At 44.9% G+C, this 27,524-nt stretch overlaps 1 protein-coding gene and 1 long non-coding RNA gene across 2 annotated transcripts in view; one reads left to right on the top strand and one right to left on the bottom strand.

Moving 5' to 3' along the window:
* Window positions 1-12,109, bottom strand: part of LOC140203914 (uncharacterized) — a 61,682-nt gene extending 49,573 nt beyond the window's left edge. The window contains exons 1-2 of the mRNA XM_072270048.1: window positions 11,979-12,109; window positions 11,111-11,878 (exon numbers count right to left, since the gene is read on the bottom strand). The gene's annotated coding sequence lies outside the window, so the exon portion shown is untranslated. The remainder of the gene's footprint in view (window positions 1-11,110; window positions 11,879-11,978) is intronic.
* LOC140203917 (uncharacterized) overlaps window positions 1-22,361 on the top strand; it is a 156,420-nt gene extending 134,059 nt beyond the window's left edge. The window contains exon 3 of the long non-coding RNA XR_011887420.1: window positions 22,270-22,361. This is a non-coding gene — a long non-coding RNA (uncharacterized lncRNA). The remainder of the gene's footprint in view (window positions 1-22,269) is intronic.
* Window positions 22,362-27,524: the final 5,163 nt, after the last annotated feature.

The following is a 27,524-nucleotide window of genomic DNA, read 5'->3' as shown; positions in this document are numbered from 1 at the left end:
CAAAGCTCTTGAATGGAAAAGCCTACAAAAAGTGGTGGATATAGCCCAGTTCGTCACAGGTAAAATCTTCCCCACACCGAGTACACCTACATGGAGCGCTGTCGCAGGAAAGCAGCATTAATCATCAAGGACCCCACTACTCAGGCCATGCTCTCCAATCACTGCTGCCATCAGGAAGGAGATACAGGAGACTCAGGACCCACACCCTCAGGTTCAGAAACAGTTATGACCCTTCAAACATCAGGCGCTTGAACCAGAGGGATTACTTCAATCAACTTCACTTGTCCCATCAATAAAACATTCTGACAACCTGTGGACTAACTTTCAAGGACTCTTCATCTATTGTTCTCAGTATTTATTATTTGATTGCTTACTCATTCATTCATTCATCTATCTAACCATCTATCCATCCATCCATTTATCTGTCTATTTATCCATTCATTCATCTACTTATAAGTTAATCAAGCAATCAATTTATTCATTTACTATTATTTCTTTTCTTTTTCTTATTTTTTGCATCTATACAGTTTGTCTTTTTCATATTAGTTGTTTGTTCTGTTAGGAGCAGTCTTTCATTGATTGTATTGTGTTTCTAAAATTTACTGTGAATGCCCACAAGATACTGAAACTCAGGGCTGTACATGGTGGCATACAGTGCCTATAAAAAGTATTCACCCCCGCACCCCCCACCCCGGAAGTTTTCATGTTTTGTTGTTGTATAACATTGACTCACAGTCGATTTAATTTGGCTTTTTTGACACATCAACAGAAAAAGACTCTTCCGTGTCAAAGCGAAAACAGACTCTCTACAAATCAATCTAAATTAATTACAAATATAAAACACAAAATAATTGATTGCATTAGTATTCACCCCCTTGAATATGACACACCAATTCATCACTGGTGCAGCCAATTGGTTTTATAGGTCACATCCCGCCTGGCTCTTAAACTTGCAAGCGGAACAAGTGCTACACCTGCCCCTGCACCTCCTCCCTCACTACCATTCAGGGCCCCAAACAGTCCTTCCAGGTGAGGCGACATCTCACCTGTAAGTCTGTTGGGGTCAAATACTGTGTTCAGTACTCCTGGTGTGGCTTCCTGTATATCAGTGAGACCCGACGTAAATTGGGAGACTGTTTTGCCATGCATCTATGCTCTGACTGCCAGAACAAGCGGGATCTCCTACTGGTCACCCATTTGAATTCCACTTCCCATTCCCATTCCGATATGTCCATCCATGCCTCCTCTACTGTCGTGATGAGGCAGGTCACACTTAGGGTGGAGGAACAACATCTTATATTCCGTTTGGGTAGCCTCCAACCTGATGGCATGAATATCGATTTCTCACACTTCCGGTAATGCCTGCCCACCCCCCGCCCAACTTCACCATTTCCCATCCCCTTTTCTCTCTCTCATGTTATCTCCTTGCCTGCCCAGCACCTCCCTCTGGTGCTCCTCCCCCACCTCTTTCTCCCTTCCAAGGCCTTCTGTCTCTTTCACCAATCAACTTCCTAGCTCTTTGCTTTATCCCTTCCCCTCTAAGTTTCACCTATCAGCTGGCTTCTCTCTTCCCTCCCCCAACCATTTAAATCTACTCCTCAGCTTCTTTTCTACAGTACTGCTGAAGGGTTTTGGCCTGAAATGTTGACCATTCTCTTTTCCATAGATGCTGCCTGGCCTGCTAAGTTCCTTCAGCATTTTGTGTCTGTTGCTTGGATATCCAGCATCCGCAGATTTTCTCATTTGTGGCAGAATTAGGCCATTCAACCCATTGAGTCTGCTCTGCTACTTCATCATGGCTGATCCCGGATCCCACTCAACCCCATACACTGCGTTCTCGCCATATCCTTTGATGTCCTGACCAATCAGAAAAATATCAATTTTTCCTTTAAATATACCCACGGACTTGGCCTCCACTGCAATCTGTGGCAAAGAATTCCACAGTTGCACTACTCTCTGGCTAAAAAATTCTTCCTTACTTCTGTTCTAAAGTGTCACCCCTCATTTTTGAGGCTGAGCCCTCTAGTTCTGGACACCCCCATCACAGAAAACATCCTTTCCACATTCACCTGATCTAGTCCTTTCAACATTCAGTAGGTTTTAATGAGATTCTCCCTACATTCTTCTAAATTCCAGTGAGTACAGGTTCAAAGTTGCCAAATGCTCTTCATATGTTAATCCCTTCATTCCCGGAATCATCCTTGTGAACCTCCTCTGGACTCTCTCTAATCACAATCATTTTGTGTTTAATATTTGTGATGAATTTAGACAAATCTGTAGAAATTTGCTTTCACTTTGATACGAGAAGTCCACTGCGATTCAATGTTGTAAAACAATAAAACATGAAAACTTCCGGGGGGGGGGGTGGTATTGAATACTTTTTATAGGCACTGTATATGTATTGTGATAATTAACTTACTTTGAACTCTGTCGAACTCTATATGTACTGTATCGTAACTAAATATATGCTGTTCATTCATTATGTGCCGTGTTGTATGATGTGGCTGATCATGCTCTTTCCATGACCATGCTTGTGCTTGGAAAATTTTTCTGCAGAAGTGGTTTGCCATTGCCTTCTTCTGGGCAGTGTCTTTACAAGATGGGTGACCCCAGCCATCATCAATACTCTTCAGAGATTGTCTGCCCAGCATCAGTGGTCGCGTAACCAGGAATTGTGATATGCACCAACTGCTCATACGTTCACTCACCACCTGCTCCCGTGGCTTCACGTGACCCTGATCAGGTGGCAACGCAAGTGCTACACCTTGCCCAAGGGTAACCTGCAGGCCAGCAGAGGGAAAGAGCACCCTACACCTCCGTTAGTGGATGTATCTCCTCCCCGCCACCCAGCCACCCAAATATATACTGTATATTGTATGCTGTATCCTATGAATGAAACATCGTAACCATACGTACTGTGGTTTGCACCCTGGTCCCAGAGCAATGATGCTTCATTTAATTGTATACATGCTTATGGCTGAATGACTATAAACTTAAACTTGAAGTTGATATGGGCAGTGATTCTGAGATTATGACCTTCTTTAACTTCCTAAATTCATCTTCAGTCCCTCTTTCTGCTCATGTGATTTGTACCAGCATTCCCCATGATCTTTGTTTGTTCTCCTTACTTTAAATCTGAGGTCGCTCATCTCCTTCTACTCCCTCATCAGCCCAGCAAGGTACCCCTTAAACTGGCACCACTTGACTGGAGTCATGCCATTCTCCTCCTCAGAGTCGAGGACAGACTCACCAGTTCTGACCAATGCTCAGTGGGTAGCGTAGTGATGACCCCTTGTTTTTTTGGGGAAAATTCCTCCATGGGATGAGGGTAGACAGCAGGGGGCACAAGGCTGTCCACTATCTGACTGTAAATCACACCCATTAAGTTCCTGTTCACTGATAGTGATCTACAAGTTTGCTCCACACTCTTCACTGGGCACGTCATCCGAGGCAGGTACCTTCAACTTCATCACAATTCCACTGCAGGGATCAGTGGTGAAGAAATCCTCCCTGATCTTCTCTAGGAAATCAGGGCCATCTGGCAGCAACAGGACAGGAACCTGCTCCACCTGGGTATCTACCCTGCTAGGGTGACTGTAGTCTGTAGAAATGACAATGGACATGGTATATTGCCCCCAACACCAGCTCCAGAAATTCAGCTACTAACAGATCAATGAGAGTCAACTGCCCCGTACCCCATCACTGCCCACAAGCCCACTACTTGCACAACTATTTAATGGGTTGGACAAATACTGGGCAATGTTGATGTGAGGATTGAGGACTAGATCCTTAAAATTGAAATCAAAATCACTTTATTGCCAGAATTGATTGCGGCTCAGTGCTGAGCAAAAAACCACAGGACAATACCAAAGCAGGCACTGCAACAGCAACCAGCAACTTACAAGACAATAGTGCAGTCAGCCATGAGCAGTCAACAACTCACAGAATGATCACATGTGTAATGTCAATAATCAAACTTAAATGTGAACTTAAGAGCAGACCCAATAATTATCAGAAGAACACAGAGAGTAGGAAACACCATTTAATGGGTGTTATGCAGAGACAGTTAGGGTACTACACTTGAGTGAGTTTTGCTGAGAAGGATAGCTTTGGAGATGGCGCCTAGTCCTGATGGAGATGGATCTGCAGCTTCTCACTGATGGCAATTTGATGAATAGGTGATAGCTGGGGTAGGTGGAGTCAGCAGTTATTTTTCAGCTCTTTTCTTTGCTCTGGTGATAGACAGGTCTTTTAATATTGTTAGTTGACAACCAACGGTCTTCACTGCTGGATTTGGAGAGGGGGGAGGCAGTGGGAAACCAAATGGTGATGGAGGTGACACAACACTCTCAACGATGGTTGAGTTAAAATTCATCAAGGTATGCCCTGAGATGATAAGTTTCCTAAGCTGGCATTGAAAGAACTATCTGCTGGACTTTCCCAGTGATGAGGATAACATGCTTGTCCCACTTCAGTGCATTGGTAATGGTAGTCCTTGGGAATTTGAATGATTTGACCATAGACACAGCCTAGCCAGGTAGTGGGTTGTTGGCTTTCTGTTCTCTTGGTGGTATTAAATAAGTTGTCGTGGGAACTTAGACGGTCTAACTCTTTTTGATAGCAGGTCACATCATTATTAGAGATGAGAGCAAAGATAGTCGTGTCTTCCATGAACTTTAGGATTTTAGTGGGGTTGGCTGCGGAGGTACAGTCATTTGTGTAAAGTGAGAACAAGAATACAGCCCCAGGGAGAGCCTGTGCTTATAGACATCGGATCAGACAAGTAGGAACCCAGTCTTACATGCTGCCTCCTTCCTGTCAGGAAGTTTGTAATCCTCTGAAAGATACAGTAGGGTAAAGCTAGTAGGGTTAGAGCTTGCTGTGGAACAACTAGAAAGCAATAATGTTAAAGGCAGAGCTAAAATCCACAAACAAGATCCTAATATGTGAGTTGGGGGAGTGAATTGTTGAAGAATGTAATGAAGGCACAGGTTAACTGCATCCTCAATAAGAAAACTGTAAGGGGTCAAGTGGATCAGTAATGAACGTAATGTAGGCCACTAGCAGACGTTCAAAGGTTTTCAGAACTGCTGAAGTCAGAGCGACTGGCTTATAATCATTAAGTCCAGTGATCTCGTCTTTCTTGGGAACTAGATTGATTGCAGCAACTTCAAAGCAGTCCAGAACTCTGCATAGTTGGAGGGAGGTGTTAAATATCTCAGTGAAGAGAGGTGCTGGCTGATCTGCACAGTGCCTTCATAACAAGGGGAGGCACCATCAGAGATGGCAACTTTCCTAATGTTCTGTCTTCCAAATAGCTTGCAAATGTCTTCTTGCTTCTCCAAAAGCATAGGGTAAGATGGAGGGAGGGGGAAAGAGGTGGGGAAGGTTGAAGCATGGGGCTGGGGTGATGGGGTGATGGTGAAATTAGAGTGTTTGTGCAAGGGAGAGGTTAGGGGTACAACATGTCAGGGTCAGAGGAAATGAGAAGTGATAGATGCTGATTGTCCTCATCAGATCAGCAACAAAACTGATTGGAAAAGGTAGGGGAGGGGTAGAATTGGGAGCACTTCTCTTTGAAGTTGGTAAGACTTTGCAGGAGACTCCAGACTGCCTGGCTATAACTGTTGAATCTCTCTCTAGCTGATCCTTGTAAGTGGATTTTGTCACTTTCAGGGCTTTATCAAACTGGCGTCTTGCAGAGCTGTATTGCTCTCTGTTTTCAGGCTTGTAGGCACGATCCTTTGCAGATCTGAGAGTCCTCAACTCCTTGGTGAACCATGGCCTGTTGTTGTTATACCTCACAATGATCTTTCCAGGAAGACACACATCTTCACCGAAGGACACGTAGGATGTTACAGTGTCAGGATATTCATCTATACTGCTGCACCAACCTTCCCATGGCCCTCCAATCTGTGGATCCTAAGCCGTCTCTCAGCCTTCCAACAACATCAGGAGTCTGATTTTCTTGGTTGGTTTAGACTGTCGCAGTTTTCACTGGGAACAGACATGGTCAGAGTTACCAGGGGGTGCCTGGGTAAAATAGCGGAATGCCCCCTCAATGTTGGCAAAGAAATGGGCCAAAGTTCTGTCCTCATGTAAGGGGCAGCCAATCATCTAGGGGTATTTGGGCAGATCATGTTTCATGTTGCAATGGTTAAAATCCCTCATAATGAAAATGACAATATTGGAAAATTTATTTTCCAAATCATAAATGTCATCAGCCAACGGCCGTTGTGTTGACTGAGCTTTCGTGTGAGGAGGAATGTAAATACTGGCCAGGATATCAGAATGAAATTCCCTAGGTAGGTAGAATGGTTTATGCATAAATGAAAGGAACCTCTAAGAGTGCAGAGGAAAAAGAACGGCCGACATGCCCATTCACCTGCTGTTATTTATAAAAACGCATAAGCCACCAACGTGTGAATCGCCACATAGTGTGATATTACGCTCCGCTATAAATAGATGGGATCCTGGCATTTGATCAAAGTTGTCTGGTATGTCCAAGTTAAGCCTCATTTCAACAAAACAAAAGGCAGAAATACAGACATAGTTCTTGTTAGTCCTGATGAGTATTACTAACTCATCCATCTTATGTGTAAGGGAGCGATCATTTGAAAGGCAGACTGCTCGGAGAGCAGTACGGAAGCCTCCGCATCTCCAGTGAATGAGAGTGCCTACTCCTTTGCCTCTATACCTTGTGGAGATGGGCATTTTCCAGCCGGCACCATTGCTCTCAGTGGATCTTTAGTGGCATATCCTCTATCTTGCAGAAAAACACAGGAAATAAACCCTTTGACACCGAGTCTCTTATATTCATGAGCATTTCATGAGTAAGAGTCATCCTTGAATTCGACAAAAAACACACATTTAACCGCACAATATGAACACCTAAAACGATGGCAGCTAGCTTAGAGTCAGACACCACCATCCCGTATCAGAATCAGAGTCAGGTGTAATATCGTCGTTGTTGTCGTGGCTATCCCTCGAGGTCGAGTCTGATGGTCTTCATTCCATTGATCTATGGCTCACAGAGCGAAGATGCCTGTGCGTGTATTTGTTTAATGTGTACTTGATGTTGCACTCCAAGAAGCACACGATACTTCACAAATCAACCAACTGATTGACAAGTCCTGGTTATGCAACTGCAATCTCTGAAGTGTATTGATAATGGCTGGGGTCACCTGTCTTGTAAAGACACTGCCCAGAAGAAGGCAATGGCTATGCACTCTGTAGAAAAATTTGAAGGACTATCATGGTCAAAGACCATGATCACCCACATCATGCGACATGGCACATAATGAGGACTTCCATGCCCTCTTCTCACATCAGCTGCATGGACAACTAGCAGCGGAAGGAGAAGGCATGGTGGAAGCCGCTCTCTGGAAGACTGAGTGAGATTATGGTGACACCTGACCCTCACTGCTACAGATGGCTGAGGTGTGAGCAGAGGCAGAGCTCACCAGTGGAAATGATAACCCACTGCACAGTGACGTCCCAGGAGCTCCGATAGTAGGTCGGCCCCACTCACAATGCTCGGGGCAGCTTCTCAACTTCATCTATGTCTTGCGTGGTGGGGCTGGGGGGCTCAACAGTAGTCAAAGGACCAGCCACCTTGGCCATTTTTATTATGTGGTTATTCATGGTCACAGAGAAGTGAATGCAAGTCTTTGTCCCATGCATTGAGATGAGAAGTCTGAATGGTAATGGAACCACTGGTACAGATGCAGCTGCTGCTACTGGAAGGATGGAGTGCCCATCAGTTCCACAGACTACGCCCACCCCAGCAGAATTACAACTATACAAAGCAACAACAAAAAGAGATGAATTGTGATGGAAGAGGGAGAGAAGGTCCAGATTAATGGTTCTGTTTGTGTGCTAACTTTCTGCCTTAGCTCTTCACAACTGCAAGCCCTTTTTCACTTCGGTCAGCTGGAAGCCGTCTACCCTTTGTCCGAGTCTGAAATGTTAATAAAACTTTCTGCATCCAGACAGCCCTTGGCCCAGGCAGTTGGGGTGGGGAGTTCACTGATGTTAAACTTGGACAGCCACAGAATTTGCCTTAGCACATAGAAGATAGAACGGTACTGCACAGTTCATGCTCTTCAGCCCACAATGTTGTTCCAACCTTTTAACCTACTCTAAGATCAATCTGACTCTTCCTTCCACATCTTTTCTTTCATCCATGTGCCTATCTAAGAACATCTTAAATGTTGCTAATGTATTTGCCTCTACCAGCACCTGTGGCAGAGCCTTCCTCACACCCACCACACTGTGTAAAAAAAGTCAACCACTGACAACCCTCCACTCATACTTCCCTCCAATCACCTTAAAATTATGCCCCTTTTTATTAGCCATTTCCATCCTAGGATAAAGCCACTGGCTGTCCACTCTAGCTTTACCTTTTATCACCTTATGTTACCTCTCGTCCTCTTTCATGCCAAAGATAAAGCTCTAGCTCACACAATTCAGCCTTATAAGATATACATGCTAATCAAGGCGGCATCCTTGTAAACCTCCCCTGCACCCCTCTAAAACTTTCACATCCTTCCTATAATGAAGGGGACAGAATGGAACACTGTACTCCAAATGGCGGCACCATAGCTTAGTGGTTAGCACAACGCTTTACAGTACAGGTGACCCGGGTTCAACTCCTGCTGCCGCCTGCAAGGACTTTGTACATTCTCCGTGACCGTGTGGTTTCCTCCGGGTGCTCCAGTTTCCTTCCACAATCCAAAGACCTACCTGTTGGTAGGTTAATTGGTCATTGTAAATTGTCCCATGATTCGACTCAGATTAAATCAACGGATTGCTGAGTGACACAGCTCAAAGGGCCGGAAAGGCCTATTCCATGCTCAATGTCAATAGATAAAATAAATGTGGTCTAACCATAGCTTATAGATCTGCAGCATAACCTTACTGAATATAACATAACCTAACCTCCTTGAACATAATCCCCCACCTTGCTCTGGACTCATAGCCCCATCTCAGTGATCCTCCAGCCTGTTCAGCCTCCTCAATACTTTCACTTTGCAGCCATCAGCTTGTAACATACAAGGAATTGCCGTCTTTCCAGGAATAAATACCACTTCTCCATCAGCTACAGTTGTCTCTCCTCCAGCTTCTCTCAGCTCAGTCAGTGACAAACCGAGCTCCACAGCACTTCTGCACTCTAACTGGACACAGCGTCACCCAGTACTGACCTTGCCCTGTCGGTGACCGGGCAGTACAGAGGAACTTTATACCCAATCCATCACTAGCAGGACAGTATAGAGAGAGCTTTCTTCTGCGTTTAACTCATGTCAGTACTTGAGGAATCAAGCAGGTCATACATTTGCTGGCCATTCCCTCAGCCAGAGTCCTAATCCAGATCTGATCTCTATACAGTGACTTTGAACATTTCCATTGCTGTTACTTACAGGGAGCATGTTCAACTGCACTTTAACAGGTATCTCCAGCGTCTGGTTACTCTCCTACCCAATCTCACACTGACTTGTCTGTCTCCAGCTTTCTCTGTTGCCACAGGGAGGCCAAACACAAATCGAGGGAAAATCCCACATTCTGTTTGGTTGATTTAGACCACAATGGCACATGCGCTGAATTTTCCAATTTCAGGTAACCCACACCCCCAAATGCTCTCTCTTTGCACTCACCTGTCCACCCAGTTTTCCTCACCCATAGTTTATCTGCCCCTCAAACTCCCATCTCCCCCCCCCCGTTCAATTTATCTATTATTCCCTCCCCATCTAGTTTCAATTGTTACATACCCCGTAACTGGGTTGCCAAACCAGCAGAAATGGTCCACTTAGTTGGAGTCTGGATTACTGGAACTAAGAAAGTTTTATTAAAGAAATAAGCAACACAGTACTCTAATCAAAAGAATAGAAATGCAACAGTTTAGCAATGATAAAACACACATGTACACAGAACTAGGATAATAGGATCAATCAAACTCTATCGCAGTCTAGGGGTAAAATGATCAGTCATCAAGTGACACAGAGTTCAGTTTAATTCAGTTCGCAGTAATCGCCGTCGTGTCGTTGGGGAGAGAGAGAGAGAGAGAGAAAACGAATGAATATGCAAATCGGTTTCCAAACAGACCTTCGATATTCCTCGCAGTTAGCTTTCGGGCGAGCCCTTTGTAATGTCTTCTGAGGTCACCGCCTGTGACCCCTCCGTTCCAGATACGATCGTTCTTCTGCGGTGAACCCGGCACCCAGGTAAGGGTGGACACACACACCAGGTTCCCGGCCGACCGTATCTTTCCACCCTATGCGTCTATGGCTGGTCCCGCGACCAGACCTCAAAAACGCCCAGCAACTTGTGGGGGCACACCGCTTCCAGGGTCTCGTTACCTCGTGGTGTCGTGTGTCTGTTGCCTTAGCGAACCTGTCCCTTTTTATCCCCCTGCTGGGGTATCGCCTGTCCATCAGACTTCAAACAGTTCAGGGTTCAAAGCCACCGGTCTCTGACAATACTCGGAACCGTGTCTCCTTTCGGTAATCTCTCTCGTCTCTCTCTTATTAGCACCTTGTATGTTCCCCCATTGTCCTCTTATCGGCATCAATCTTCTGATAACTGGTTCTTTTGTCACACAATCATCAAAGACCAATGCCTCTATCCCACCCCTCTGACTGCTGCCTTTCCCGTTCCCTCTCAATCCTGATGCAGGGCTGCTATCAGACACGCTGCCGTACGCTGTTTGTTTCCACAGATACTGCCCGACCTTCTGAGTTCTTCCATCGCGCTCTCTATATATTCTTTTTGTTTCTTGAATGCGGGTGCGGCATCAGATCCCGGACCTGAATCAACCAGTGAAGTCACTCATCACAAAGGCTTAATCGGTCGATGTCAAAGCACAGCCATTACCCGGTGACAAGGTTCCCCATTCCCCTGCAGCCTTTTCCTGGTCTGTAGCTCACTGGTGGGGTGGGGTATTTACTCTTGTACTGTTACTGGGTATATTCTGGCTCTAATCTAGAGAAAACTCTCCGGCTCGGAAAAATTCATGCAATTGTTCCAAATACCTTACTGATTTCAGGTGAATCATCAAGTTCGCAGAAACCGTGCATTAATAAAACTGAGGGTGGAATTGAAAAGTTTTTCTTACCTGAAGTCACTGTCAGCGAGGTTCCCTTCCCCCAGACTTGAAGATCGTCACAGTGCTCCGTCTCCCCATTCACCCAGTGCAGTAACTTCACTTGCCTGTCACGTCCAATAATCTCAGCAAAATGTCAACATGATCCCTGTCCGGACCGGGAGCAGCCGCTTCCTGGATTTCCACCCCAAACTCTGTCCTTGTGTCTTCCTGGTGTGTGAATAAAAGAGGCATTTTCACAATCTTCCTGTCTGTGGACAACGGCTCCCGCCATCCCCCGGAATCAGAGTCGAATCCTTTTTGGGCTTTTAATTGTCCAGAAATTGACATTTGCGCCCAGCAGTCCGGGTGAGGCTTCAGGGATTTGACTCTGGGAAGCAGCAATGCGGAATCTGTGGAGACAAATTGCGCCGCAGACGCTCCCTTGTCGGGGCCAGTTTCTGTTCAGCTCCCCATCACCGTGGTAGACCGGAGTTCCTCCATCTTTCGCACAGTAGTAGACTGCCGTGTCCTCGACTTTCAGATCCTTTATTTCTAGAAAGACTGATCTGCCTCTCTTGGAAGCGATGAGTCGGTCTCGGAGTCCAGGCACATAGTCGGGTTTATTTGTCGTCCATACTATCGCCAGCCACTCCAGCTCTTTCCCAGAGACCATTCTAACCCAGTGAACGTTTTTCTTTTTGAGATCGAACCCTTCAACTGCGCAGGTTAATTTGTGGGACTCGCCGGGCTTAACGATCGCTGACACGGGCTGATTCAGGACGATGACGGACCTCACACCTGACAAGAAAAAAAGAGAAAAGAGATCAGCGGGCAGAGGGTCAAAGAGTCTCCGAGAAATAGCGGCCCCGGGCGGGGAACAAGCCGTTAGGGCATTCACCTGCTAGGCAGGACAGAAAGAGACAGAGATAAGGAACGACTCCCATCGTCTTGTGCGCTGAGCCAGACTTGGCCGCTCCAGAAGTCGGCGGCTTCAGGCCGGCTTTGTTCGGAGCCGCAGTGAGCGCTGTTTAAATAGGGACCTGGACTGTGAGTGAGAGAGGGAGCCACGACTTGCACAGATTCCCATCCTCTAAAACTAGAGGCGCAGCTTCCGGTCCCCGCCCCCAGCAGCGATTTCAAATTCCCTAAAGATTTGCAACAGGCGGCAGTGACCAGATTAAAGACCTGTCACACTCTGCTCGATTCATCAGTATAAACCAAGTCCCTCAGAGACTCAGTCCCTGCCGGATACCCCAGAGGGAGAGGAATTTATACATATTTCCCTATGCACACAACAGTCCGTGTGAGGGAAAGGCACTGAGAGATGCACAGGTTCCCCTGAAAGAGACCGTAAATCATCAGTCTGCATCACGGAGTGAAGTAACGGAAGAAAACAACCGCCTGATAATCTTGACGCTGCGTGACATTCAATGTGAAGCAGAAGTTTCCTGGGTGGAAAGAGGATTATATAAGAGTAAATAATTTGTTTTTGAAACCTGACAGCGGGGGGTACCGGCCAGGTCTCGCCTCGTCACTGTGACAAAAGTCTTCGATTTGTTTTAGCCAGTGAGCGGAGCGGGAGCATTCATGCGGGGAATTCAGGAACAGAAGCCAAACAGATCGTTCCCCAATCAATTAGATGGCCCAGTGCTCCTGGACGGGTCGATAACGACGGGAAACTCCAGGGCGAGATGACAAGTTGAATCAAAATTACCCACTCTGGTGATGACAGTGGAGTATTGTATCCTCAGACAAATATAAACTATACCGATTGAACTACAGATTAAGTCAAAATTTATCCCTCTCACTCAGCAGCTTTCGTGAGTGCAGAATGTCATGAAACAATTTAAAATCTCAGTGATATTGCTGTACCTCCGCTATAAACAGTATTTGAATTTTGCAATTCATGCACAACGTCACCCAGATCCTTCTTCGTCGCATAGTTCTGCAAAGTCTCATCACACGCATAAAATGCTTTTATAATTTTTTCCCTGGCAAAATGAACAATTTCACATTTCCTGCTCTAGATATAAATTTGCCAGTTTTCTTTACATTCACTCACATATCTCGACGTATTCCCCATTCACCGCACGATTTTTGCGTTTTCAGCAAATTTACCGGACGTGCCTACAGTGCCTTGACGGTAACTTAAGGAAACTTTATTTGCTGGTGAACATTTTCCTAATGACGGATGTTTATACCTGTCGTTTTCCATTTCCGGTCTCTTTTTGAATGAAGAAGTTGCATTACTACTTTTCAGTCTTATGGAAACTTTTTCCTAAGATAAGGGGTTTTGAAAAATTAAAACAATCCAACAACCTTACTTATGTCAGATTATTTAACGTATAGCCCCGCTTTATTCTATTCGAAACACACTCAGCTCCATTGTGAGACCGACCTGTTGCTTGCTGCTCAGCAGGTACATATTACTATGCTGCAGTTGCACTCCCAACTCAAGGCACTGCAAAGATACCAGTAAGACCATCTCCACAAAACTCTCCAGTTAGTTGGAAAGAACAATGAACTAATGTTAACACGAGGAAATCTGCCACCTCCAACCGGATCCCACCACTAAGCACATCTTTCCCTCCCCCACCCCTCTGCTTTCTACAGGGATCGTTCCCTACGTGACTCCCTTGTCCATTCGTCCCCCCCCCCATCCCTCCCCACCGATCTCCCTCCTGGCACTTATCCTTGTAAGCGGAACAGGTGCTACACATGCCCTTACACTTCCTCCCTTACCACCATTCAGGACCCCCACACAGTCCTTCCAGGTGAGGCAACACTTCACCTGTGAGTCGGCTGGGGTGATATACTGCGTCCGTTGTTCCCAATGTGGCCGTTTATATCTTGCTGAGACCCGACGCAGACTGGGAGATCGTTTGGCTGAACACTTACGCTCTGTCCGCCAGAGAAAGCAGGATCTCCCAGTGGCCACACATTTTAATTCCACATCCCATTCCCATTCTGATATGTCTATCCACGGCCTCTTCTACTGTAAAGATGAAGCCACACTCAGGTTAGAGGAACAACACCCTATATTCCGCCTGGGTAGCCTCCAACCTGATGGCATGAACATTGACTTCTCAAACTTCTGTTAATGCTCCACCTCCCCCTCATACCCCATCCGTTATTTTTTTATATACACACATTCTTTTTCTCTCTCTTCTTTTTCTCCCTCTGTCCCTCTCACTATACCCCTTGCCCATCCTCTGGGTTTCCCCCCTCCCCCTTTTCTTTCTCCCTAGGCCTCCTGTCCCATAATCCTCTCATTTCCCTTTTGCCAATCAACTGTCCAGCTCTTGACTCCATCCCTCTCCCTCCCATCTTCTCCTATCATTTTGGATCTCCCCCTCCCCCTCCCACTTTCAAATTTCTTAGTAGCTCTTCTTTCAGTTAGTGCTGACGAAGGGTCTCGGCCCAAAACGTCAACTGTACCTCTTCCTAGAGATGCTGCCTGTCCTGCTGCGTTCACCAATGAACTAATGTTGTTCTCTTTCCCTGCGATGACATCTTCATTTGTACAATATCAGCTATTCAAATGTGCAGCAGACTCTTGAGTCAAACATCCCATAACAATTTCTGTGATAGGAAGAGAGGCGGAGGGACAGATTCAAGAATGTCCTTAAAGGACAGAGGGCCTACAGGAGTGAGATATGCCAACTAGTGGAGTGGTGTCACAGTAACAACCTGGCACTCAACATCAGTAAGACGGAAGAAATGATTGTGGACTTCAGGAAAGGTAAGACGTAGAACACATACCAATCCTCATAGAGGGATCAGAAGTGGAGAGAGTGAGCAGTTTCAAGTTCCTGGGTGTCAAGATCTCTGAGGACCTAACCTGGTCCCAACATATTGATGGAGTTATAAAGAAGGAAAGACAGCAACTATACTTCTATAGATGGACCGTGGAGAGCATTCTGACAGGCTGCATCACTGTCTGGTATTGGGTGGGGGGGGGGGGGGGTGCGGTGGAACTACTGCACAGGACTGAAAGAGGCTGCAGAGTGTTTTAAATCTAGTCATCTACATCTTGGGTATGAGCCTACAAAGTACCCAAGGCATCTTCAAGGAGCAGTGACTCAGAAGGGCAGCATCCATTATTAAGGACCTCCAGCACCCAGGGCATGCCCTTTTCTCACTGTTTGCATCAGGGAGAAGATACAGAAGCCTGCAGGCTCACACTCAGTGATTCAGGAACAGCTTCTTCCCCTCTGCCATCCGATTGCTAAATGGACATTGAACCCTTGGATGCTACCTCACTTTTACAATATATATTATTTCCTTTTTTGCATGATTTTTCATCTATTAAATATATGTGTACTGTAATTGATTGATTGATTTATTATTATTATTATTTTTTTTTCTTTATTTTATGTATTGCACTGAACTGCTGCAGCTCAGCTAACAAACTTCACGACGCATGCTGGTGATAATAAAACTGATTCTGATTCTGAAGCCTTCAGATCCTAGAGTGCAAGATCCTACCGAATCTTGGGAATCTCCATCAATTGACTGATCAAAGAGGTGCATATGGAGTGTTATCTGGAGCATCAAGTCCATGGACCATAACAAACAAAATTCTTGTATTATCCTGGCAAATAATGAAGAGATGATTCACTATTTATGCATTTTCCCTGTTATTACCTCTGGTGTTCTTCTATCCACCCTGTAATGGCCATTTCCATCACAACTTTCTGTTTCTCATTCATATGCCTGTAAATACTTTCAATGGCTACTGTATCAAGTACACCTGCTTATTAATGCAAGATTCAAAACAGACCATCATGTGGGAGAAACAGAACACATAAAAGCTTGTAGGCATAGACAAGATGTTCAGTTGTTGTTCAGACCAAACATCAGAGTGGGGAAGAAATGTGATCTAAGTGACTTTGATCATGGAATGATTGATGCTGCCAGACGGGATGGTTGAAGTATCTCAGAAACTGCTGATCTCCTAGGACTTTCACACACATCAGTCCCTAGAGTTTACAGAGAATGGTGTCAAAAACAAACAAAAAATTCATCCAGTGAACTGCAGTTCTGTGGGCAAAAAATGCCTTGTTAATGTGAGAGGTCCGAGGAGAACGGCCAGACAGGTTCAAACTAACAGGAAGCCACAATATTCCTTTATTTTTTTACAGCTGTGTGGACCAACTAATCTGAGTAGGAAATTTTTTACATGGCCTGCAAACTGTGCAACACAGACAAAATGCTGGAGGAACTCAGCAGGCCAGGCAAACATCTATGGAAAAGAATACAATCAACATTTCAGGCCGAGAGCCTTCAGCAGGACTGGAGAAAAAAAGATGAGGAGTCAATATTAGAAGGGAGGAGAGGAAGAAATACAAGGTGATAAGTGAAACTAGGAGGGGGGAGGAGTGAAGTAAAGAGCGGGGAAGTTGACTGGTGGAACAGGTGCAGGGCTGGAGAAGGGGAATCTAATAAGAGAGGACAGAATGCCACGGAAGAAAGAAAAGTGGGGAGGAGCAACAGAGGGAGGTGATAGGCAGGCAAGGAGATAAGGTGAGAGAGGGAAAAGGGGATGAGGAATAGAGAAGAAGGGAGGAAGGAGATTACCGGAAGTTCAAGAAATCGATGTTCATGCCATCAGTTTGGAGGCCATCTAGACGGAATATAGGATGTTGCTCCTCCAACCTGAGTGTGGCCTCATCGTGCCGGTAGAGGAGGCCATGGACCGACATGTCAGAATGGGAATGGGCAGTGGAAGTAAAATGGGTGGCCACTGGGAGATCCCACTTTTTCTGGTGGACAGAGCGTAGGTGCTCGGCGAAGTGCTCTCCCAATCTGCGTCGGGTTAAACCGATATACAAGAGGCTACAACAGGAGCACCGGATACAGTAGATGACCACAACAGACTCAATGGTGAAGTGTTGCCTCACCTGGAGGGACTGTTTGGGCCCTGAATAGTAGTGAGGGAGGAGGAGTAGGGGCTGGTGTAGCACTTGTTCTACTTGCAAGTGTACGTAACAGGAGGAAGATCAGTGGGGAGGTACAGATGGCCAAGGGAGTCGTGTAGGGAGTGAGCGCTGTGGAAAGCAGAAAGTTGTGGGGGGAGTGTGGAATGGGAAAGATGTGCTTCAGGGTGGGATCCTGTTGCAGATGTCTGAGGTTATGGAGAATTATCTGCTGGATGTGTGGGTGAAGATAAGAGGAATCCTATCCCTGGTGGAGTGGCAGGAGGATGGTGTGTTTGTGACTGAAAACTATGCGGCACTTTACAATAACGTTAGATAAAATAAATTTCCAGCTGCGTAGCAACAAAGGCTATGGATGTGGGAGCATTTCAGTTACTGAATCTTGAAGTGGATGGGCTACAGCAGCAGAAGACCACAGCAACCACATTGGGTTCCACTCCTGTTGCCACTTTATTAGGTTCACTCCTGTACTAATAAAGTAGCCACTAAGTATATATCCCCAAGTCTGGATATTGTACGTTTGCAGATGGTAATATTCTTCTTTGGGTGGTGAGGTAGAGATAGGTTTCTACCAAAGGAGGTGTAAGCTGCTTCTTCCCTGCGCTAACCTGCAGGTCATCCTTTGGCAAGGTGTAGCAATGTTCAGTGCCACCGTTCACCACTGCCCCCCCCCCCCACCTCACCGACCAGAGTTGTGAAACCATGGGAGCAGGTGGTGGATGGTCATAGGAGTAGCTGGTGCAAATCACAAGTCTTGGTTATATGACCACTGACATCAGATAGACAATCTCTCAAGAGTATTGATAATGGCTGGGGTCATCCACCTTGTAAAGACACTACCCAGAAGAAGGCAAACCACTTTGCAGAAACTTCACTTTCAGCCAGAGACTCATTCCACTGAGATGCAACACAGAGCGTCATAGGAAGTCATTCCGGCCTGTGGCCATCAAACTTTACAACTCCTCCCTTGGAGGGTCAGACACCCTGAACCAATAGGCTGCTCTTGGACTTATTTCCTGGCATAATTTACATCTTACTATTTAATTATTTATGGTTTTATTACTATTTAATTATTTATGGTGCAACTGTAATGAAAATCAATTTCCCCTGGGATCAATAAAGTATGGCTATGACTATGACTAGAAAAAACTGCCATGTACCGTCATGGTCATCATGATCACCTATATCAAACATCATGGCACATAGTGGCAATGATATTGTCCTGCACCTTTCACCTTGCTGGTTCGACCCACTCCATTGGAGATACGCATTGCCTTTTATGGCATGACTGTTGCCTGCCACTTAAGAACCTGACTATAGTCAAGATCTTGGTGCATGCAAGTTCGGATTGCTTCATTTCGTGAGGATCTACAGTAGGATTTAACTTTATGAACTCATCTGTACGTATCTCCTCATAATAAAAAGAAATTCATTCATGAAGCAGCTGGATCGATGACAAAACAGTAAGTGACATTCTGGGGTTGAGAGGTTGAACTTTCAGCAACCAAAACCATTTTGCTTTGTGGGAGGTATGACTCCAACCATTAGAAGGTTTCCCCATTGTCCAATTTTATTAAGGCACTTCAACGCCAAGCTCATTGAAATGCCCCCTTGTTGCCAAAGGCAAGCAGTCTGACCTCACCTCTGAAAATCTGCTCTTGTATGGACAGATGAAGATGAAGAAGGGCATGTCATTACTTGACTACACATTCAAGATCTCCAGCTGAGATCCTGACACTGTGAATTTAGACTAGACGATGAGTTTAAATAATCTGATCCTAGTGTCAAGTACCTTCCTGCTATGCCTTTTAGCATATAGCAATTATCTCAGAGTGGATCAATCATAAGTGTGTTTATTTTACTTACAGCAGGGGAAGACTAACGCTTCACAAGAGCCAGTGATATCTCTAAAAAAGCAGACAGCACACTAACTCCTTTATACACAAGTGCTAGTTACTGCACAACAGTTCAAGATGGGATGCATTCCATACATCTGCTTAATCAGTTTGTCAAGCACTCAGGATCCATTGGCATAATTGTTATACAAATTATTAGCAAAGAACTCTAGTACAATACAGGTTCCAATTTGCTATAGGCAAAAATGCCATTTTTTTTACTACAAGTTCGTTTCCACACTAGCCTGGGAGTATCTCAAGAGACTGTGTAGAGGGAACTTCACTTTCTATTAAAACTATGTAATCCTAGTCCAGGAAATGTTTTATGGGACATTGAAGGAACTTCACTGTCTCAAATCTATGTTGTTACTGCCCTGTTATGAACACAAAAAAGGATGGGATCTTCCAATAACATTATCTTCCAATAACATAATGCCAATATTTCCTTCATGCCTCGGCAGATGAAAGCCCCAATCTCTTCAGTTCACTTTGCAACAACATCAAGAGGAGTGTTTCTGTATTAAAGCTAAGCTGTCCCTGCTGGAAGGGTTTCATGAGATGGTGTAAGAGTGCAGAGATTGTTTTTGTCCAAAAGAAAAATCAGAATTTCATGCTTTCATGATCCTGGATGAAAACGCCATGAATTTTCACTTACACCCTTTGGTGTACTTGATGTTCAGTAATCTTTAGTTATTAATGTCTAACAGATGTCTGAAACTCTGCGATGACATTAACACTCAGTCCTTCCACTTACAGATCCTCTCAGGTTTCACAAGCAGGTTTAATTTGAGTGGGGGGGGCCTCCCAGTGGAGCTGTGTTACTGAAAATAAACACACTGCTTTACATGAGGAAATACAATTCTAATGTGCTTGGAACCTACTACCAGGTTCATGTTTACCAAACAGAATGCGATGCAAGGAATCAGAACCAATGGGCGAACAATCCTGAGAGAGCAAGACCCTCTCCTCATTTCCGAAGCAGGTTCAGAGTCTTCGTGATTGACCGATACTAACAAATTATTTATCTAATTGGTGTCAACTTCTCAGACAAGGGTACACACAGTTTGGGTTCTGATACAGTGGAGAGACTGTAGCAATGATTTACTTTGTGTTTGGTAATACTGATTGCAGAAATCTACCCTGATGGCTGTATTTAAGTTAATTGCATATTTATACCCTCATTGTACACTTTACTAGGTATCTCCTGTACCTAATAAAGTGGCCACTGAGTGTATGTTCACACCCTTCTGCTGCTGAGCCCATCCACTTCAAGGGTCAACGTGCTGTGGCTTCAGAGATGCTGTTCTGCACACCACTGTTGCTTGAGTTACTGTTGCCTTCCTGTCAGCTTGAACCAGTCTGGCCATTCTCCTCTAACCTCCCTCATTAACAAGGTGCTTCTGCCCAAAGAACTGCCCTCACTGGATTTTTTTTTGTGCCATTCTCTGTAAACTCTAGAGATTGTTGTGTGTGAAAACCCTAGGAGATCAGCAGCTTCTGAGATACTCAAACCACCCCGTATGGCATCAGCAATCATCCGCGGTCGCTTTTCTTCCCAATTCTGATGATTGGTCTGAACAACAACTGAACCACTTGGCCATAACCACATGCCTTTTGCATTGAGTTGCTGCCATGTGATTGACCTACTAGATATTAGCATTAACAAGCAAGTATACAGGTATACCTAGTAGATAAGGCATCCATTAGTCTGGCGAGACCATGGATCTGCGCCCTGGAAAGTCTTCACTCTCCAGGGCGCAGGCCTGGGCAAGGTTGTATGGAAGAGCAGCAGTTGCCCATGCTGCAAGTCTCCCCTCTCCACAACACCAATGTTGTCCAAGGGAAGGCATATAAGGGCATTAGGACCCATACAGCTTGGCACCGGTGTCATTGCAGAGCAATGTGTGACTAAGTGCCTTGCTCAAGGACACAACACGTTCCCTCGGCTGGGGCTCGAATTCACGACCTTCAGGTAGCTAGTCCAATGCCTTAACCACTTGGCCACGTGCTGACCAAGACATTGGACTAGTAAAGTGGCTAATTAGTGTAAATGGGCAGCATTGAAGAAGAAAATAAGTATGAGAAAAAGGTGCCCTGGACTGCCTTGTCATCACTGCTAAAGGGCATGGCCAGAATTCCTGGTGGTTACTGAGGAGAATGAAAGCTAGTCAGTGAATCACATTTAAAAGATAACTGAACCGTGCACTGCAATCAGCAATGTATGACTGTGAGAGTTGGGATTATGACATGCCTGGGAGCTCACATGCTCTGCAGATTAAAGGATAAACTCAGCTATTCTGAGGAAATCATTGGTCTGCTGACCAAGGAAAGATGAAAGGTCATCAGCTGAAAAGATCTCCAAATATAGACATCTCCCAAAACTTTCATTCTAGTATCAAGACTGTAACTTGTGTATAGCTTCTTTTCTAAAAAGCCCGATCACAGCATTTTGCTTTTTGATATTGGATTCACCTTTAATTAAGGTGAGTTTATTATACTGGAATTAAGCCTCTTTGAATTATGCATCAATTCTAATTAGGACCAATTCTATTCAACATGCAACTAATTGTCTCGGGGAAAGTGCCTGCTGTTTGGATGAAAAGAGTGATCTATCTGTCCAATCTCCAGGCTGGAAAATCAATGTAAATGCAGCTGTGGTGTAGGATACACAGAACTAAGGACTTATCAGATCAAAAAGCAGCATCACCAGTCTCTTCTCTCCATCTATTTGACCATTTGAACCATTGCTTTTATACACGTAGGACCTGACTTCTGCCAAGAATTCACCCTCAAGTCATTCCCAACATTCCTCTGCACATTAGTTGTTTGTCAGCCTTTGGGTGTAGTTTTTCATTTATTCTGTTGTTTTCTTTGTTCTACTGCTAATGCCAACAAGAAAATGAATCTCAAGGTAGCATTTGGTGACATAAATGTACTTCGATAACACTGGATCACAAACTTTGCACCGAAATAGTCTTGGGGGTATCTTATGCACTTTGGGCTGCTGATCATGAATATCACCATGAAATTTCCTTATCAATGCACCATTTTTAAAAAAAATTACCTTTATTTTATTTCAATTCATAATTCAGCTCAGAATAACTGATGCCAAGTTTAAGGAAGGCATTTTTGTTTGTCCACAAATCAAACAGGTCATCAATGACAGGCAATTCAAAGAACTCCTAACAGAACTGGAGAAAATCGCATAGAAGACATTCGAGGATGTTATTGAAAATTTTCTTGGCAACTACAGAGTAACAAACTATGTGCAGCTGGTTGACAACACGCTTCAAGCATACAAAACTATGAAGTGCAATGTGTCTCTAAAGATTAATTTTCTTGCATTTCCATTTAGACTTCTTCCCTGGAAATCTTGGCACTGTCAGTGACGAGCATGTGGAACAGTTTCACCAGGGCATTGCAGTCACAGAGAAATTGTATAAGGGCAACTGGAATCCATCAATACTAGCTGATTATTGTTGGGCACTTAAACGAGAGGCCTCAGACACTGAGTACAAATGAAAATCATCAAAAAAAAATTTTTTTAGCTTAGTTGAACTATTGCTAAGCATCAGCATAGTTATGCAATTAAGCACATTTTATACAATAAAAGTTAATTTCTTGTTTTTCCAAATTCCTACATGATACAAGCAGTCTGAAATTATGTTTGTATCCAGGTTCAATCTAAGTATCATAAACAAAAATAAAATTCCGAGGAAGCAACAATTCCAAGAAAATTTGTCATCCAGTGTAATAAATTACTTTGAACAAGTTTCCATCTGGGATTTTGTTTTTCTTTCCTTCTTATTGTACATTTGCAGTAGTGGGGGTGCTAAGCAGGGTAGTTGAATGCTCCTCTTGTGGGATGTGGGAAGGTAGAAAGGTCTCCAGTGTGCCTGATGACTTCACCAGCTGGAAATGCATCCAGTTGCAGCTTTTAGCAGACTGTGTTAAGGAGTTGGAACTGGAAGTGGGTGAACTCCAGATCTCTTGGGAGGCTGACGGGTTAATCAAGAGGACATGTGGCGAGGTAGTTACACCCAAAGTGCAGGACACAGGTAAATGGGTGACTCTCAGGAGAGGGAAAGGGGTTAAACAGCCATTCCAGGGTACCCCTGTGGCCATTTCCCTCAACAAAAGATAGTTAGATTCTGTTGGGGAGAATGACACTGTTGGGACCAATAAAATGAATAGGAGGGATGATGAGGCCCTACAAAGTGAACACAGGGGGATATGTGCTACGTTAAGTGACAGGACTTCCAAGGTTGTGATCTCAGGATTGCTACCCGTGCCATATATTAGTGAGGCCAGAAATAGGAAGATCATACAGTTTAACATAGTCATAGTCATACTTTATTGATCCAGGGGGAAACTGGATTTCATTACAGTTGCACCATAAATAATTAAATAGTGATATGCAAATTATGCCAGGAAATAAGTCCAGGACCAGCCTATGGGCTCAGGGTGTCTGACCCTCCAAGGGAGGAGTTGTAAAGTTTGATGGCCACAGGCAGGAATGACTTCCTATGACGCTCAGTGCTGCATCTCGGTGGAATGAGTCTCTGGCTGAACGTACTCCTGTGCCCACCCAGTACATCATGTAGTGGATAGGAGACATTGTCCAAGATGGCATGCAACTTGGACAGCATCCTCTTTTCAGACACCACCGTGAGAGAGTCCAGTTCCATCCCCACAACATCACTGGCCTTACAAATGAGTTTGTTGATTCTGTTGGTGTCTGCTACCCTCAGCCTGCTGCCCCAGCACACAACAGCAAACATGATAGCACTGGCCACCACAGACTGGTAGAACATCCTCAGCATCGTCTGGCAGATGTTAAAGGACCTCAGTCTCCTCAGGAAATAGAGACGGCTCTGACCCTTCATATGACATATGGCTAAAGAGTTGGTGCAGGACAGAGGGCTTCAGATGTTTGGATCATTGGGCTCCCTTCCAGACAAGGTGGAACCTGTACAGAAAGGGTTGCTTGCAATTGAACTGTAGGGGGTGTCTAGAGTCATAGTGGGAATGTATGTTAGTGCTACACCGGGGGTGGGGGGGGGCGTGTGTGGTGGGTGGTTAAACTAGAGCTACAAGGGAATCGGAATTAGAATGTCCAAACAGATAGTGAAGTGATTGTGCAGAAAGATGTTGTTAAACCTAGATATGAAGTCAGGAATAGAAAGGGCAAGTATGGAGGGATTGTGTTCTGAGTTGTGTATATTTCAATGCAAGGAGTGTTGCAGGAAAGATGGATCAGCACATGGAATCAGAATATTGTAGCCACTAGAAAGACTTGGCTCCAGTAGGGACAGGACTGGCAGCTCACTGTTCCATGATTCCATTGTTTTAGACGTGATAGAGCAGGAAGAATTAAAGGGAGAATGATGCCTTTACTATTCAGGGAAAGTGTCATGGCAATGCTCATCTGGTGAGGTTTTATGAATAGAACTAAGGAATAAGAAAGGTATGACCATGTTAATAGGATTATATTACTGACCATTCCAACAGTCTGCAGGATTTCAAGGGGCAAATTTGAAGAGAGACCAGACTGTTGCAAGAAACATATAGTAAGGTTGTGATGGTAGATGATTTTAACTTTCCACGTATTGACTAGGACTCCTATACCGGATTGGAAAGAGTTGGTCAAATGTGTTGAAAAAAGTTTGCTTCATCAGTACATAGAAGTCCAAACTAGAGAGAATGTGATACTAAATCTCCTATTAGGGAATGAAACAGGGACGCTGACAGAAGTTTGTTTGGGGACCACTTGCATCTCCTGACCATAATGCCACTAGTTCCTAGGTAATTATGTAAAAGCATAGTTCTGGTCCTTGGGTTGGAGAAGGGGCAATTTTTATGGTATCAGAAAGAATCTAGCAAGTGTGGATTGGGACAGGCTGTTTTCTAGCAAATATGCACTTGGTAAGTGGGAGGCATTCAGAAGTGAAATTTCGAGAGTACAAAGCTTGCATGTGTCTGTCAGAATAAAACACAAGGATGACAGGTTTAAGGAACCTTAGTTTTCAAGAGAATTTGAGGTCCTTGTTAAAAAACAAAAAGGAGTGCAGAGCAGGTATAGGCAGGCAGGACAAATAAGGTGCTTGAGTAGAAGAAATGGAAGAGAACATGAAAGAAATAAATCAGGAGGGTTAAAAGAAGGCAAGAGCAGACAAGGTGAGAGAGCATTCTAAGTATTTCCACAGGTGTGTTAAGAGCAAAAAGATTGCCAGGGTCAGGACCGGTCCTCTGGAAGTTCAGTATGGTAAAGCATGTGCGCAGCCAAAAGAGATGGGGGAGATCTTAAAAGGATTTTTTTGCATCTGTATTTCCTCAGGAGGAACGCAGTTTATAGAAGCGAGGCAAAGCAGCATCAAGGTCATGTAAGAGGTGTTTGCTGCTTGAGGCAAATTAGGGTAGATGGTTCCTCAGACCCTGATATATGCTCCCTGGGACTCTGTGGGAAGCTAGTGCAGGAATTGCAGGTCCTGCCCGAGTTATTTAAAACATCCTTAACCACCGGTGAGGGACTGGAGCACGAAGATAGCTAATGTTTTACTGTTATTTAAGAAAGGCTATAAGAAAAAGCCAGGAAATTACGGGCTGGTGAGCCTGATATCAGTACTGGGAAAGATATTAGAAGGTATTCCAAGGATGGGATGTATACGTATTTGGATAGATAGAGACTGATTAGGGCTAGTCAACATGCTTTTGCGTGTAGTACATCACAAAGCTTCTAGATTGGCACGGACTAGAAGGGCTGAGATGGCCTTTTTCCGTGCTGCAATTGTTATATGGTTATAAACAAGAGAAAATCTGAAGATGCTGGGAATCAAAAGCTACACACAGAGAAAATGCTGGTGGAACTTAGCAGGCCAGGCAGCATCTATGGAAAAGAGTAAATAGTTGAGGATTCGGGCTGAGGACTGGAAAGGAAGGGGGAAGAAGTCAGGTGGGAGGAAGAAGTACAAGATAGTATGTGATAGGTGAAGCTGGGGGGAGGGTGAAGTTGATTGGCGAAAGAGATAAAGGCTGGAGAAGGGGGAATCTGACTGGAGAGGACAGAAGGCCATGGAAGAAATGGAAGTGAGGGGAGCACCAGAGGAAGGTGATGAGTGGGTAAGAAGAGAAGGAGGGGGAGGGAAACAAGAATGGGGAATGGTGAAAGAGACGATGCAGCGGAGGAGGCGGTGGCAATTACCAGAAGCTCAAGATATTGATGTTCATGCCATCAGGTTAGAGGCTACCCAGACGGAATATGAGGTGTCGCTCCTCCAGCATGAGGGAGGTCTCAGCGTGGTAGTAGAGGAGGCCTTGGACTGACATGTCAGAATGGGCATGGGAAGTAGATTGAAATGTGTGGCCACCGGGAGATCCCGCTTTTTCTGGCGGCTGGAGCTTCGGTGCTTAGCGAAGCGGTCTCCCAATCTGCGTCAGACCTTACCGATATACAGGAGGCCACACCGGGAGCACCGGATATTGTAATTGACAGCAAGTGAAATGTCACCTCACCTGGAAGGACTGTTTGGGGCCCTGAATGTTAGTGAGGGAGGAGGTGTAGGGGCAGGTGTGGCATTTGTTTGCTTGCAAGGGTAAGTGCCAAGAGGGAGATCAGTGGGGAGGGATGAGGGAATCATATAGGGATTGACCCCTATGGAAAGTGGAAAGTGGGGAGGAGGGTGTGGCAGGGACAGATGTGCTGGTGATGTGATCCCTTTGGAGATGGTGGAAGATACAGAGAATTAGCTGCTGGATGCGGAGGCTTGTGGGATGGTAGGTAAGGACAAGAGGAACCCTATCCCAGGTTTGGCTGCGGGAGAATGGGGTGAGGGCAGATGGGTGCGAAATGGAAGAGATACTTGTGAGGGCAGCATTGTTGATAGAGGAAGGGGAACCACTTTCTTTGAAGAAAAAGGGCATCTCAATTGTTCTGTAATGAAAAGCCTGAGAGCAGTTGCGGTGGAGACAGAGGAACTGAGGAAAGGGAATGGCATTTTTACGTGACAGGGTGGGAAGAGGCATAGTCTAGATAGGTGTGAGAGTCAGCTGGTTTATAAAAGAAATCATTAGATAGACTATCTCCAGAAATGGAGACAGAGAGATCAAGAAAGGGGAGAGAGGCGTCAGAGCTGTACCAAGTAAAGGGAGTTGGAGGCAAAGTTGATGAAATTGATGAGCTCACATGGGTGCAGGAAGCAATCATCACTGTAGTGTAGAAAGAGTTAGGGAGTGATGGTTCAGGATTGGAAAACTGGCTGTTCCATGTAGTCAATGAAAAGGCAGGCATGGCTGGGACACATGCAAGTGTAGCTTGGGTTTGAAGGAAGTGGGCGGAGCGAAAGGAGAAATTGTTGAGAGTGCGTACCATTTCTGCCAGACAGAGGAGTGTGGTGGTGGAGACGTACTGGTTGGGTCAGTTGTCCAGAAGGAAGTGAAGAGTTATAAGACACTCCTGATGAGGATAGCAGTGCATAGGGATTGGGCATTCATTGTGAAAATGAGTGCATAGTAAGTTGTGTCTAACCAATCTTACAGAGTTTTTCAAGGAAGTTACTAGGAAAGTTGATGAAGGTAATGTGGTGGATGTTACCTACATGGACTTTTGAAAGG

Source organism: Mobula birostris, chromosome 10, assembly GCF_030028105.1.
Source record: "Mobula birostris isolate sMobBir1 chromosome 10, sMobBir1.hap1, whole genome shotgun sequence".
NCBI lineage: Eukaryota > Metazoa > Chordata > Chondrichthyes > Myliobatiformes > Myliobatidae > Mobula > Mobula birostris.
The sequence above is the reverse complement of the archived record's forward strand: the minus strand, read 5'-3'. Positions and strand labels throughout refer to the sequence as shown.